Source organism: Passer domesticus, chromosome 1, assembly GCF_036417665.1.
Source record: "Passer domesticus isolate bPasDom1 chromosome 1, bPasDom1.hap1, whole genome shotgun sequence".
Classification (NCBI taxonomy): Eukaryota; Metazoa; Chordata; class Aves; order Passeriformes; family Passeridae; genus Passer; species Passer domesticus.
Window position 1 is genome coordinate 140,338,675 of NC_087474.1, and position 16,949 is coordinate 140,355,623.

The 16,949-nt window shown below is 37.6% G+C and overlaps 1 protein-coding gene across 5 annotated transcripts in view; it reads right to left on the reverse strand.

The window, feature by feature from the left end:
- RNF19A (ring finger protein 19A, RBR E3 ubiquitin protein ligase) overlaps positions 1 to 16,949 on the reverse strand; it is a 57,594-nt gene that overhangs the window by 33,368 nt on the left and 7,277 nt on the right. The window contains exon 1 of one of the 5 annotated variants that reach the window (XM_064393093.1): positions 3,282 to 3,407. The exons of the other annotated variants lie outside the window; for them this stretch is intronic. The gene's annotated coding sequence lies outside the window, so the exon portion shown is untranslated. Of the gene's footprint in view, positions 1 to 3,281; positions 3,408 to 16,949 lie in introns of those variants that run through there. 5 annotated transcript variants of the gene reach the window in all.

Genomic DNA, 16,949 nt, shown 5'->3' on the forward strand with positions numbered 1-16,949 from the left:
ATCTTCACTTGAAACACCAGCAAAGAACTGTTACTGTAATTGCAGTTCAAAGAGCTAAAAGCGATATCCTGCCAGCCAATAGTGTCAGGCACAAATATTTACAGAATATTCTGAAATGCCTGTAATAAACAAATGGGACAAAACATAGTTTATCAAGTACATTTTCTACCCAGAAAGGACACAGAGCGAGTAGCAGGCCCCAAGGACGACTCCCAGTGCCACCCCAACCACTGTTTCCATTCCAGCGTGCCACGATCCCAGAGCAGAGCGACTGAAAGTGCGCACAGCAAAGCCTCACCCTGACTTTGCTGCCGTCAGAGCTTTCTTGCCAGCAGACACTGTAGAAATAGTTACATTAATTCTCCATTGTGCTGCGTAACTCAGAGCTTGCATTCCTGAATCGGAACACGAATGCAAAAGTGCAGGAAGAGGGGGAGGGCAAATTCAATTTTTCAGCCCGAGACTACAGCTGTATCTGGCACAGTCTGTCCATGTGACTGGCTCGCTTTGCAGGCTTCAGGTAAATTCTCTCTGCCGAGCAGAGCCAGGAGGGGAACAAAGCAGGGGCAGAAGAGCCGAAGGACACGGCAGCCCCCATCCATCCCCGGGTGGCAGAAGGGAACACCAGCCCCACCTGGCACACCTGGTCCCTTCGGCCACCCTGCCTGACCCAGGCACAACGAGGGCAGACGGCAGCGCATCTGCCTTCTTCTCCACCTTCCAACACCAAACCAGATGCCTCAAGTAAGGAACATTTGAATTATTCTAGAAGCAGAAACCAGAGCCAAAGCTAACAGTTTGTACACTCTGCGGACTGCTGAAACTGCCTGCAGAAACTGGTCCATGGTGGTGGCAGAATACCTCACACTGGCTGCCTGGGGAATGAACAATAATACTAAAAAGATATCTAAAAATAACTCAGAAGTCTCCCCTATTGTTTTGGTTTGTTTTTTTTTACAGTGACCAGGGCTCACCTTTGCACCAATCCAACACCAGTAACATTCTGATTCTTCACTTAGAAATGTAACATTCACTCTCAGCAAGCTACACAAAAAAACTAAGGCAGACTCACAAGTGTGATGGTTCACGTCACAGATCCTCACACTCGAGTCTGTAAGCAAAATGACCTTGCAACCATCTTCATGCCTTACTCTCAGCTACCCCATGTATTTATAATAAAAGGCTCCTCACTTCAGTCAGAGCTTCTACCTGATATCCAGCAAGTGCCAGGTGAAACAGAAGAACCTTCACTGAGGACAGCATTCTGCAATAGATTCATAACATGGATTTTAACCTACATTGAACACTCAAAGATAATGACACTTAGCTTCTACGGTTCCTGACATGAGTCTGTTAATGAAAATCATCTTGGGGAGAAAACTGAACGTCTGACAGAGACACCAGACAAACCAGAGAAGATGTTGACATTTAAACAAAAAGCAAACACAAAGAGCTTCGAGTTTCATATTCACGAAGGGCCACATCTGTCTCTAGATAACTTGGTGACACTACCAAACATTACTGAGTTAACTGTAGCTTACTATCTTGTTCCAACCCAGTGCACTGTGATCTGGACAAACCTGTATTTGTATTTGCTATCTTACAGCAAGACCAGATCAGTACAAAATACCTGGACATGATGCCAGCTGCTCTTTAGAAAATCTGGATATCAAATCTGGATATCACAGCTTTCTTACGCTCATCTGTAAGGACTGCTCCGCAGGTGTAACTCCTGAGCTCTAGTCTGAGCCTAGATCTTTCTTTTGGCCATTGAAACAAATTTTTAAAATGTGGTATGTTTTCTCAGGGTGGGCGGGGAGGAAGAAACAGCGGGAATAAACAAACTCTGAAAGTATTTAGGATTTCAGAATAGAGTGTTACCACCAGCTCCATTCTTCAGGCAGCACAGAAGTGCCCACAGTAAATGTGAAACGCATCTGTGAAAGAGTTTGGTTTTTTTTTCCTGCAAGTCTGCTTTAAAATGCAGGGTGAAACTTCAACAGAACGAATAAATATTCTTGATGATTGTTCCATATTCAGTTGGAAATGTACTTCTCTAGCCTTGTTATATTGCAGTGTGTGTGTGGTTTCCTTGCTAAAGCTAGCATGAGACAAAAATGAATCATACACTGTACCAGCGCCAGAACAGAGAATAAAACAAGTGCAATCACTGTTACTGAGGAATGAAAGTCCCCTACAAAAATGTTGGCTGCACATCTGTTTCCATTGTAGGAATAACTTTTTCAGTGTCTTTACCTGAGAAATAAGGCACATAAAATGTCAGAAGAATTCCAGTGGTCTACAAGTGAGACATTTAAATCAGATAATTTTAACTTAAGAAAGTTAATAAAACAGGAGCTTTAATGATTTAATAGTTATTTAGAAGCTTCAAGTCTATGAGTGAAGACAGTAGATAAATTCTATTCTGAAAAAAATGCAGTTTCTTTAACATTTCTGGTATACTGTCTGTTTTCAGTGAGGCGAGCTTATTCTTTTCTAAACAATTACTCAACATTGCACTAAAAAAAACTGTAACAGAAAAGTTATTCAGAAATTAATTCTGAAGTCCTTTTAGCTGTTCCATCATTCACTTCTTTCATGCTCAGATCTTTTATGATTATGAACAAAAGTATTTGTAACAATTCACTTTCTGTCCTTATTTCTGACCTTTCTGATTTGCAATCCCACTGTTCACCACTAACCCTCAAATAATTCCAGAGACAGAAAACTATCAAATACTGTATGAAAGAACATAAATGATTCCTCACTCTCTTCAAGTTGTGTGCAAGTACAGAACCACTCTGCTGCAGTTTTAGCCAGTATTATTAAAGAGCCCTCCTCTGAAGAGCAAATCTGTTGTCACCTTGCAGTTACCACAGTGGTACAACTGTGGGAGTCGTGTGATGGAACAAAAGGAAGCTGAAAGGCCAAGGTACATTTAAAAGGATTCAAACATCAGCACAGGTAGAGGTTATGAAAGATAAATGCAAATAAATTAGAAGAACAATCTGGCAGGTCAACTCACATGGCAGAACACTGTCTGAAAAGGGATTGTTATAGTTCACAAGACTTATGTTATTTACTTATACTAGCAAGCCTTAACCTAAAATGAAATGCGTGCTGAGGGCAGCCTTTTTAAATACCTGCTGGTCAGGCTGACTGTTCCTTTCCGGGAAGATAACAGCTACAGTAAAACACACCATTTTGTTTAAATTTCAGTTTTGATATAACTGAGGTAGTTTGTATCTGCCCACACTTCCCCATTAGAGAAGTTACAGCACCTTCAGCTGCATTTGCGGCTTTTCAATGGAAGAGCAAAGCACTAGTACAACTTCACAGGTTTCCCTGTCTTGGTCCCTCTTTTCTCTCCACATGTCAGCAACATAGTAGTCTCTGAAGCCACAATCCTAGAAGACTGTTCTGCTGAGATGGAAGAGAAGAAAAATGAGAAAGAGAAAAGAAGTATGAAATGTGTGGAGTGAAAGTCAACCTACCATAGAAAGCAGAATTCCATACAATTGACATGTAGATGCAGTATTTCTTCGCTAATCTGACCTCACCTCAAATTACTGAGAGAAGGGAAAGATGGGGAGGATGTGACACAAATTGTTCTCAGGACAGTAAGAGAAAACCCACAAGTATCTAGAAATTGCCTTATCAGATACTTACTGGTGTAGAGTAATTGTGTAAGTGACATCTACTCCTTCCTTAAGTTTGGCCTGATAACAAAGAACGAAATTATTATAGAAGTTTGGATCATGTCCATGTTTCAGTATTTCTGACAACTCAGTATTTCTACGTTACTGAAAACACTTTTTCTAATCCTTTCATGTTTGTCTACAGTATCAAGATCCACAAAAAAAAACCTGAGCTAGGAAGTCTTTTTCTAGCAACAAGGACAACAAAACCTTTGCGCTAAACAACTTTTCCGTATAGAACTGCTTCCTACAGTGTACTTAATTCTAGTACATAAAAATTCTACACAGCCATGCCATACCTGGCAAAAACAAGTGAAAGCAATTGTCATCACACCATTGCTAGTGTGTGATTATAGAAGACAAAATCTTACCCTCCTGCCCCCCAAGAAGTCCTTTCCCCAATAAATAAATTATCTGCTTGCGACATACAATATTATCAAATACTTTTCAGGTAACAGAGGCACAGAAAGCTATACCAAAAACTATGAGGACATTTAATATTGCACACTTGAGTGCTCAAAAATTAAGGATTCCAGAAAGCAAGGTGTCAACAAAAACTAAATTCAGCATCCCCGCAAACAGCCAATTGACAGTGTAGCTGGTGCACTGGAAGCAATGCAAATTTTGGTCCAGTTTCAGCACCTGTGATGGCTGGCTGTGATATCTGATCCTTGTCACTGTTTCCAGGGACATCAGGACATCTCTTTCCCTGTCCACAACAAAGATCCAACTACCAGGACGGGCAGACACAAATTAAGTGGGGCCAGTTGCTTCCCACCCAAGTGAGAAATACAGCAGCAGGTAGGTGAGCTGCAGTAGTAAGAGAAGCTGGAAGACCTCTGCTGGATGCCACTTAGTGCTCTAGCAGTCATTTCCAGGCCTTGGGGAGATCCTAAAAGCTGCGTCCAGCTTCTGAACTTCCTGTAGAATCACACATACATACTGATTTTTCTGGAGTGGCCTCATTCCAGCAACAGCTTTTTCTCATTTCCATACTAAATGAGGCTCCATATCTACATGTTGTATATTTTTTGCTTTACAACAACATTATACAACACCGAATTCACAAATACCACACAAATCCTTAAGATATTTTTACCAGACTAAAGGCTTCAAAATCATTAGCAAATCAATCCTCAAAGCAGTCCTGTGAAACCTTTACAGAAATTCTGCAATGGAAGATTATTTTCCAGATTTGCAAATTGGGAAACAAACACCAAAGCTAATGCTGTCACCTGAAATAAGATTATGATATTGTGGGCTGCCAAAGTTCTAAGGCTGTTTTGCACCAATATAGGACTGTATATGTCCAAAACTTAGACTGAACACTGACCTGATCAACACCTGAAAGTCTGAAGATGGGCATACAGGAAAACACCTAACTATTCTATAAGGGCTTTGCCCAACTCTACAAATACTCTACAAGTGAGGTGCCACAGACTCCTTGTTCTAGCATTCCCAATCTTAAGTTTATATCCCAGCACACTCCAAATAATGTGGCTGTTGTCTAATGATTTAAATGCCAGTAGTATTTTTTCTGTTGCCAGGGCATGAGAATGTTCTCTTACACAAATTTTCTTCAATTTAAGAATTTGCAGACACCAAGTGACAAGACTTAGCTATCATTAACTAGAATTAGTTTCTCTTTGAAACTTCTATCCCCGTGACAGATTTGATTAACACTGGCCAATGGGTTTCTAAAGAGCACAACAAACCTGGAAGAATGCCTTCTCTCAAGGACACCACAGTCTGCTACAGCATGTTTTGAACTCATCTCAAAGGAAGAACCCTGTGTAATAAACCCATGCTCCTGCAACACCAGACTCAGGTGGTGGCCTAGAGGGCTGTGCATGGCAAAACTTCATTTAAACATTCCATCCCTCCTCCCCAGATGTTGGTCAATAATTAGCAGGGGTTAAGGACCTGTAAACAGCCTCTTCTTTCCTTTTATAATTTTCTTTGGCAGGTGCTCTAGTTTGAGAGCAAAAATGTGAAATAGGGACAGCTGTCATAAAAAGGGAGATTTGGTTTAAAACCAGCTGTTTCAGTCTACATCACCCTCAGTTCCTTCATGCAACCTTTTCTTCCTACTCTTCCTCACTTATCTTTTTTCCTTCTACCTCTTCTGTTGCCTCTACCCATCACATTTTCCTATACATCCTTTGAACTGAAGGTAGACAGCTCACACTTTGTCTCAAGCCTCTCATCCTGACAGAATCAAGAGCAGAAGGAAGCATTCCCCCTTCTCACTTGGGTCTCTCATCATTGACTCGATGTCCACCAGCTGTGATACGAAATTTAAGTACCTCACCACTTGCTACAACGGTTGAAAAAGTGTGGCTCTATGTGAAATGTTCAGAATTTTGGTGCCACAACAATCAGTCTTTCAAGAAAATGCTCAGAACCACTTTCTAAAAATTTGCTATTCCTTTGCAAGGAATTCTAAAAATTCTAAATTCTAAAAATTTGCTATTCCTAAAACTTTGCAAGTTTTTACAGAGATAAAATAAAGATGGAGCAAGGCTTCTCTAAGAAAATAAAAGCAAAAAGAAAAGAAAACACTCCAACCTCTGATCCAAAATACAGACATTATACAGTCTCAGAGCACTTGCACTACATTTTTAAACATTAAGAAACCTTTCCTCTGGATTCTCAGAAACAAGCTTTTTTTTTGCTTTAGACCAACTACATTTTGAATTAAATAAAACCAACAACCTGAATGCCTGGTTTCATAATGTGAAGTATTAATCTTACTTTATAAGATACTGTTGGTTCTAAGTATTATATACACAGTTGTATACATAATACTTGGAGCTTCTAACAAACTCCTAAAAAGAGGAATTCTTTGATGTTTACTTGATGTAGCAGCCCCAGTCCAAATGAATACCTACCAAGAATATTTCCCTTCTATCATACACTTATCACATGTGTAAATGCATTTTTTTCGTATCTAGTATAAATTCTAAAAACGAAGCATGAAAAGAAAGGAGACATCACTCATTTTACAGACAGATGTTTGAAGCAGCCAGATAATGTGACTTGCCAAACTCTCAGAGAGACAATGCACAGAAAAGCTGACAATGGGCAGAGGAGAACATGTCTCGCCTCACAGCCGGACTGGGATGGCAGCAATGATCAGCCTCCTCTGTCTGAGCTGCTAAGCATTAAGCCACAGGAACTCCACAACTTGTTCTCATTTGGTTGTACTCTAATATATGTAGCACACCAGTCCACTCATCATCATGGGCTGTCCTCAAAAACATTTCAAAATCCCACCACCATTTGGAACAGAAACAAAGCATGTTTTTTGCTCCTTCATATGTAACTCCATCATCTGTCTCAAACATCCACAGACTGTGTCAGTACAAAAAACTGTTTCTCCCTTTTATCCTCTGCTCATTTTACAACATCCTCCACAGGAATGACCTCACTGGAGAAAGACCCTTTACATTTTCCTTTGCTTGGCAAAATGCATGGTCTGTAATGGAGGTATTTAATGCCACTCAATGGTACACCTTTCTCACCCTTGAAGGAAAGACATATGTATCTAGATGGCAAGACAAACACTTGATAAAAAATAGACAAAAACAATTTCAAAGAACTTAATGCACTGACTCTGTAAATTGTAACAGAGAAGTGTTGATACCTTTAGAAGGAAAGGTTATGACAAAATTATTTTAAAAGCTTGAAGGCCTTGGTTTGTTTCTCCAAAGCGAAGCAATCTTCCCTAACCAAGAAATAAATATGTAAAAGGCCAAGCCAGCTATATTACCGTTCAAACTAATTCAGAAATGTAAGTTCTAAAAGGATTTCAATAATATAGTACTGTAATTCTCAATTTTATTTTTAAAAAGCTATTTAAGCAATTACTTAATTTGATTATCTTTTGTAAAAGAATCTGCAAACTTCCAACTGTCTACTAATTCATAAATTTGCAAATTACAGAATGAACTACATCATGCTAAAAAAAAAAACTGTTGGAAGTACTCAGGCACTTGATTGAAAGTGAGCGGATGTAGCTTTTGTCTAAGACATTCCTTCAATAGGAAGAGGCCAATCTATATTTTACTCAAATATAAATCATACAGGAATGCATTAAAATGTTACAATTTTAATACATTTCAAGATATCAGTAGCCATGCGAAAACACATGCTGTTATTTAAATAAATCAACATTCCCGGAGACCCTCCAAGTTCACCAAAATATAACAAGTTGCTCCCAATTTTATGAGTTCAGGATCTTGTCTGCAGCCTATGTAAGACTCTATTGTGCAAATGACAGGTGCAACAAATTTTCTATTGGTCCCAGGCCCTAAACACAACCTTTTAACTTGTCAGAGTGGTTTCAGATTCAAAAATATATTTATCTCCCAGCCAGTATGTTCTAGTACCTTCCATACAGCCATCCTTATAAATACCAAATCTCTCTCAGCACTGTGAATACCCAAATCTATGGCAATGAGCCTAACAGCCCAATGAAACACAGCTCAAAAAACTGCTCCTTCAAAAAATCAGTATTTAATTAGCTGCTAATCCAACTGAACATATTCTTGTTCTCACACTATAATATGAGGACAGAAGTTCTAACTCATCCTCATCTTTCTCACATCAGAACTGAATTTCCACCTAGAAAGATGTGAGGCCTTGGAACAGCAGTGTTAGCCAGGGAAGCAAGAGCATGACCAGAGGCTGACAGAGGGAAGTACTGCATAAATCTCTGCATCATTTACAGCCACACGCAGCCACCTGTAATACAGTGAATTACGTATTTTCTAGATTTACAAACAAACAGTTGGAGAATATTTGTTTTTCCTTTTGTCAGTGGTTAGCAGAAAAAGAGGAAATTAATCAGGTTGAAATAATAAATCTTGAGAAGAAACACCATTAAATTTTTTGATCTTACATAAAATTAATTATTTTTTAAAGTGACAGGAACTTTGATCTAAAAATCATAGTTTTAAAACACAGTAGAGCAACTATGGATTGTTCAGAAAACAAAAACAGTTTTGGGTCTTCTTTTTCTTTATATTATGTCATATCACAGGTGTCTTTCTGATGAATCATGATCCATATCCAAGTTCACTGACTTATGGAACACCAGCCAAGATAAGAAAGTTGGGAGGGCTGCCAAACAAGCATCAGTGCCAAATTTCAGTGAACCCTTCATTTTCTTTCCAGCTTTGCCACACAGGAGGCTTTATTTCCAACAACTCTGGGCCTCCATTTTACAGATACCGTGTTGATAATGCATTTACATTCCACTAGGACTTCCTTCAATGAACTGTGAGAAGCAACATACAATGACACCAACAAGCTCTGAAATCACTTTCCCATGCAAATGCAAAATCCTGTCATCTTTGAACACCATTTCTTCTGGTCTATCCCATCTGTTATTTAAGAGGAGTGATAAATAACATGTTAAAAAAAATAGAGATGCTAGCTATTCAAGAGAAACACTTTCTACAAAAAATTTAAATGGCAGTCAATAGGCAGATTATTTTGATTCAGGATGCCACATGACATTTTAAGACAGCTGTCTAATTGCACATACGAAAGAACAACAGAACCAGGTTATAACCCCAACTAGAGACCACAATAACCACTTGAATTTCAACTTTGCAATCAAAATATTCTCCCTGCCCCCCAGTCCCCCAATCAAAACTAATCTAGAGAGGAAGGAAATTAACAAAATTGAATCTTGAGCAGGCACAGGTTTTGTCTTAATAATAAATTTTATGGCAGATTGCCAGCACATTTTTTTCTCGTTTGTGAAGCATTATTAAAGGTGGGACAGAATCCCCTGGAGCACGCGGGATGTCTTTCAGCTGACACTGATTTAATCCCAGGCTGCCAAGGTTTCACCACCACCCAGAGGGGTCAGAAACGAACTTGTCTCTCCAAGCCAACATATGATTTATGTCCTTAGCCATTCTGGGCTGAGGAAGCAACTTGGATTCAGACTGGTTTCATTTTAAAAGCGGAGGGGAAATTTGAACTTCTGTCAATCACTGTATCAGCTACCAAAAAAACCCAAAAATATAGCAGGAGCACTCTGATCCAGCATATCACTAAACATTCTTTGTTTTTCCTCTACAGAACAGGGTGAAATAATTCCCTCTTATTTCCATATTTCCTTCTCATTATGTATAACATCTGTAATATTCCACACATTTTATCAAATTAATTAAATTTTTAAGAAATCTAATATTGTAACACCAATCCAGTTATTCAAAATAATTACTTTTATTGCAAATCTTATTCTTCCTCATTATTTTAAATGCCTCAGAAATATAATAACTAACTACAGAATAATCTGCAATCACAATTGGCAAGAAGGAGAATTTTTAACCTGATGCCTTGGATTTCAGATGTTCTAATAACTCAAAGTGTGCCTTTTAAAAAAGAGTGTTAGCCTACAATTTTTGCTGAGGAACAAGCTAGTTAGAAGTGTTAAACCACACAGATAACATTGAAGTTAAAATGTTATGGCCATATAAATACGCATTAGTATCTTAGTTTTCCAACAAATGTGTTGGATTTTATTTTTAGTCTTTCCCAAAATACCAAATATATGATGGAAAGCAATATAGTATATTACAATGTAACTGATTCTAACTTATAAATAAGCTTGTGAAGAAAAGCTTCTCTAAAAAAGAATTAAAGTAGCTTTATTCTAATGAATCAAAGTACAATCTCATCTAGCTGTGACAGAGATTTCTTGTGCCACATAATTTCACAATTTTGATACAAATATTTCATATTATGTCCTGAATAAAGGTAAGAAGAAGTCATTACTGAGCCAGGGAGAACATAAAGTTTATAAAACATTGTCCTTGTATTTGTATGTAGTTCACACCTGCTCTGGCTTGTCAACAAGAATAATATTTCAGTGATCATGGAAATATTGATAAATATTTCTCCAAAGCTACCAAAAAGCTGCCGTGAAATAGAGCTGAACTAGTAAAAATCTTGGAAATTACATTATTTCCAAGAGATTGCTGAAAGCACTTCACTACAGAGCGCAATATAAAAGGAGAAAATTTTAATAGGAAGTTTTGGTAACAGACCAAAACAAACAAAAAACATCACATCTTTTAAAATGCTAACCACACACTTATACAGACACAGCAAGAATATTAAACACACGGCATGCCAGGAGAACGTGGGGAAGCAGTCCTCACAGGTCAGATCTGCAGAAGAAAAGAACTGGCAGTGAAACCTCAACACAACAATTTCAGGAGCATTCAATACTGTAGCTGTAGTAAGAAAAATGAAAACAAAAGGGCGTCTAACAATTTTGCATATTTGTATGCATTTGAAGTATCTGCAGACATCCTAATTAAGCAACCTTTGCCAGGAAAAACTATTCCATTTTAATTATATTCCTTAAGTAATGTCCTGGTTAAGCAAAGCATGAGATAGATGCTATCTAGTCTGTTTTTGGGATACTCTATGTAGGGAGTCACTGAAGAAGTAAAGACACTGCCCTGCAGTACCACTAAAAAAAAAAAAAAAAAATTATCTGTATTGCCTCTTTCAACCAGGGAGCTCATCTCCATGGAAAACTTTTCTTTTTACACCACTGCAATAAAGATATGAAAAATTAAAATAAGTCCAGTAAACCTTTTCCAACACAAATTCACAGAGTAAGTAATGTTGGAAAAAACACCCAAAACCATTGAGTCCTAGTGTTAACCTAACACTACTAAGTCCACCACTAAACCATGTCCCTAATTTAATCTAATTTGAGGTGTCAGACAGTAACAGTTCTTTTGATATGAAAGACTCAAGATGAAAATCCCTTCAAAATAAAAGATATTAAATGCGAAGGTATGTTTGGTTTTTATTTATTAACAAAGGAAAGTTGTTTCATTTTTGAAAGAAGTACTTTGAAGTCAGGAGCTTCACTGTTTACTTGAAACCATTTATTTCCTCCTGCAGTTCCAAAGAAAAATGTTACACAAATACATTAGAGGAAGCAGGTGTATAATTTCATTGAAAACCTATTTAAACTTCTGAAAAACAAACTTTGTCAGCCGAGGAGATCTTTCAAGCATTTCCTTATGTTACCTGCTAGAACATAGAATTTAATATTTATCTTGCTACTTTATTAAAAGAATGCAACCACAGGGTATTATTTCACAGTACTAGCAAGCCATGCATGCTCTGTGGCCCTAAGCATAAAATAAAATGATCACAGTGACAAGAAAACACTAATGTCACTTCAAGCTGTAAATATACGAAGAAAATCCTCAGCATCATCAAAATAATGTAGTAAAATACCTAGGGACATGATAGTTCAAACAAACTAACAACACAAAATCCCCCTTTAAGCTAGGTTGCATAATTCCATGATACTACATCACTTGTTTTCAATGTGCCCTCAGTTTCAGTTCAAACATACTTCTTGTTTTATAAATCCGTTATCACTGAAGTTACAGTAACATCTGGACTTGTTTAAGACTAATTAAGCTAAATATAGCTTTAAGAAATGTATTTCAGAAGGAAAAAATACATTTACAAAATTCTATTAGTGTGCAATTAGGCAGCTTGCAGGTTTTTTGTATTTTAACATAATTTCTTCCACAATGCACAAAGCAACTCAGTGTGGACAGAGACACAGCAGATGGACATGAATGTAGACAGATAGATAGGTAGATATAGATGCATTTAAAAAGATTAAAATACAAAAGAGAATACAACTTTCCAATGTACAGAGCAAGAGGCTCTGGTACAGAGGAACTTTATGCTCAGTAAGCTTCACTACACATTTTCAGATGCTACAGAAGCAGTCCCCACTGAATCAGCTTCAGAGGGTTAAATTAGTACAAGCAGTGGCCCATGCTATCTCTTGTTGCAGGTTAACCCACCCTGAAGCACAAATTCAGAACAGGACCACCCTTCACTCTTCAGAGCAAGGTCAGGCACTTGGTTTAAACTGTTGCCTGTAACAGGTTTAAGCTAAATCTTTGGATCTGAATAGGAGCAGGGACACTCACTGCATTATATTAATGGCTGTAGGTTAGGAAATTCCAAGAGAAAGTCATTAATAAATAGAAGGTGGTAACAAATATTAACATATTAAATCACTGTGGCTATTTGCTAAATTAAAAATGTCCTTCTGCTAGCAGCCAAGTTTCCAAACTAGCTTATACACCAACTCCCAGAAGGCAATCATTTACCAGAACTCATTCCAGAGGTGCAGCAGCACACAAAGCAGTACAGCAGTCCTACAAAAAGCAGCAACAGCCTTGTAAAGCAAGGATGGATACAGCACCCCATGGTTAAACAGCAGATGTTATGGGGGAGGAGAATGCAAGCACACAGTCAGATTAAGTCCAATTGGAAAAATATAACCATGCTATTGAAAACAGAAAATAAAGTAGTAAGTTAAACGCACTGTGACTCACTTCATTTTTAGAGTTTAGCAAGTAATTTACTTCAAAAGACAGTATTTTCTTGTTAAAGAAAGGCTAGTTATTATTATGACTGCCTGACACCTCCCACTCTAACATCCTATTTTCCAACCTGCTTAGAATGTTCTCAAGCAAACTGGGCTGAAAGTTATACACTAGAATATCTTCTTTAGAACTCTTATTTCAACCAAAGTACTTAAGATAATAACAATAAAAAACACCACAGCTCAAAAAACCACAACAAACTAATGGAGAAAATTATTCTAGAAGAGAAAATAAATCAAAAACTTGCAGTTTTCTCTGGAAATGTTCAACACTAGCACACATTGAAGCTGGAATTTGAATTCCGGCCCGTATAACTTGGATGCACATTTTATCACCCTTCCAGCAATGTGAATATATCCATGCTTGCAAGTTTTTGGGAATATGAGAAAAAGATACCCAGTCTTCAGCAAAGAGCATGTATTTTAACTGCTAATATCTCTACTAAACTTGATCCAGCCTGGAACTGAATAGAATCTTCCTTTCACTTCCAGGTGAACAATATGCCTTGATCAAAGTACCAGAAAATAAAGGTAGGAAGCTGAGTTATCCTTTCCAACATCCAATTAGTAAGTGGCAATGTAGAAGAAACTTCAACCAAACGTGGAGTGTGGGAAAGCAGCCTAAACCATGTTGCAATTTTAACAATAGTCAAAGTGGTGGCTGCCAGAAAGGCAGAAACCTGCACTGAAACTGGATGGTTGAACAGCAACTCCATCAGAGCATGCTAAAGATAAAAATGTAGGAAAAGAAAGGGGACTGCAGAGTGAGGAAACCAACAGTAGATGTTTGGGGAAGTAATCTGTGAACTTTAGCACAAGTAAAAAGAGATTATATATGCGAGACAGAATGGACTGGCTGATCACAAACACTAGAGGAAAACAAGCTAACAAAGGCAAGAAAGATTCTACAGAGTAGTTGAACAAGAAACAGAGAGGGAAAGCATCTCCAAATCACAGGAGAAAAAAAGTAAAGACATCAGATCAGGTATTGAAAAGGACATGATTTTAGATCAGCTAAGGTATCAGCCTAACAAAAATCTTAACTGGCTAAATATGAACAGGATTTGCATAAGTCACCGTTAATGATGCAGAAAGTAAAAGTTACATTGCAGGTGACAAAAAGAAAGCAGCAAAAGCAGCTTCTACTTTCAAAGCAAGCCTTCCTCTACTGCCCATCCTCTACTGTCCAAAGACAGCCATAAAACACTCTACACAAGCACATGGATCATACTGTGCTTGTGTTGAGTGTTTTATCCCTATAAAGCATGACACAGTATTATTAAATACTACTAGCTCAAACAGCAGCAGTCTGCCTCGTGAGTAGCTTCCAAACCTCCTGATATGACTTCAATTATTATTTTTAATGGATAGAAAACAACACACAAACTACATGAGAAATAATTCTCTTTACTTGATGAAGTTGCATTTGGAAATGATTGCTGAAATACCTTATGACAGTTTAACTGCATGGCTTTTATCCCTTCCCCCCAGTAATATCTTTCCCTGGTACAGGCTTATCAGGTCACTGGTCAGGATTTTGTTTATTCTCACTCATTGTGCCCCCCATAAAAATAAACAAATAAATAAATAAACAAATAAATAACTACTGCATAATGCTACATTGAAAGCAGAAATTGATTCCCCCTAAGTCATTGCAGAGCACCAATATGTTACATTCATATTGCTGAAATAGTCAAAACCATACTCATTCCACTGAAGTAGCATGGTTATTATCCCTGTTAACAGATACAATATTAGAACGTGATTAAGAATTAATTTATTTACCACCTCAGATGCCTGACCTCAGATAGCCTAAATGAAACTAAGTTCTTGGGCATGTTACACAGTAAATATGTTCAAAGACACCTGCAGTATCAATAGTGTACATACATCCCTACCCCCACCAAATACCACCAAGATTCGGATGTCTATTACAGACAAGATAAAAATCTTTTTTTGCTCTATTTGCATTATATCTCTTATTCAATGGAAATAACTGGCCTAGAGACTAGGTTTATTTCTGCCCAAAGTAGATGGATGCCCCAGTAGAGACTGCAACTGTATTCTGAATAATGCTTCTGCAGGGGGAAAAAAAAAAACAAAAAACCACAACTGTATAATGAAGAACAGTAATTTAATAAAGGTAGGCACAAATGACAATCCAGCTATGGTTGCTTCTTCAACTTCAATTCTGGCCTTTCTTAACATTTGAGACTTTTACCTGAAACCTTAAAATTACAATTAATTGCATACAGTGGCAGGATCTGTTTCACTTTTCGTTTACATCTGCAATCCTTCACATTTCAAAGCCTGGCCAAACCAGTCATGTAATTGCTGCAGAAGGCATACCTTGCCCTTTCTAGTATTTCTAGTACACTCATGGTTTCTGAGAAACAATTAAACAACCAGCATCCTAAAGCTATTTTCCCTGTCTCTACAAGAGACAGAATTCTTGCATTCTATACATAATGAAAACCTGAGCCATTCTTCACCTACCAAAATTCTTCACCGTTCTGCAGAATTAGGTAAGTTAAAGTTACTCCAAGTAGGTACTGACTTCAACAACACAAACTCAAAGCCATACTCCAGTCAACTGTTTTTATGACCTGACACTTGTGATAATGAAGTTAAATTTAATAAACCTCATTTTTTTAAAGGAAAACCAGATCACCAAAACAAAACTTCATCACCTAATTCTCCAAAATCACCCATATCCAGGTACTAATCTACAGTAACACTGTACAAAGCATCCTGTTTCAGGGATGAACTTTGAAGGTGAATAGTGAATAATTCTAACTTCAAAAGGACTGTATTTTACAGAGAGTTTCACTATCCACACTGCGTTTTTACAGATAAAAGCATCAAGCTACCCAAGGCTTCCCCTGAAGTGTTGAATTTCTGTTCACTGCACTGCCAATTGGAAGCTCCTTCCTTTTGGGATTCTAATTTATTCTCTCACTGAATGATTTTTAGTACAATAAAACTATTTGTCTGCCTATTTAGAGGTGCATTTTCACCATTTCATAAGAAATACCAACCATATCAAATATACTTTATTGCCAATATTTTTTTATTATTTTTACTCACCAGAGAGAAACAAAAGCAAACTTACAGGTAGTTTAAGAGAATCTATCCCACAAATGCAGCATATTGTGGCTTTTACATTAATTGTGCATATGTAATTTTCCATAAAGTGGCTTTAAAAAGCATACAGTGCAAAGATCCCCACAGCTTGTGAAACAATTTAGATTGCAACTGCTACTTCCAAATTATTTGTAACTCTTGAAACAGAAAGGTAATATTGTATGACATTTGAGATAAGAAAAAGGATATGACTGTAGAGCCCTAAAAAACCCCCAGCAATATTTCACACCTCAGAAACAAAACAGAAAAAAGGAACAATGAAAACAAAACCATGTCACTGGCTTTGTGTTTTACTCAATCAACAGCTCTTGGTCTAGATCCAGCCAAGATATTATGCTGATTGGGACAGGGTGTAGGAGGTAGAAGAAACCGTTTTCACTGCTTACTGTTTTAAAGAAAAAGCTGTAGCATTGCTGGGCAGGACTAAACAGGATGCTTCTATTTCTTAACCCATTCCCTAGTAAAAACACCTCCTGCAAAGCTTAAACTTATCTTCTGCTGTTGAATTAATCTGGCACATCATATACCTTATCTACTAACTAAATTAAACACTGAAAACAGGGAAGTTTGTTCTTCCTTTCCCAGACAGGCAGGCAGCATGTAATCCTAATAATCTAAATTCTTGCAAAGCAGGATATTTCTCTTTG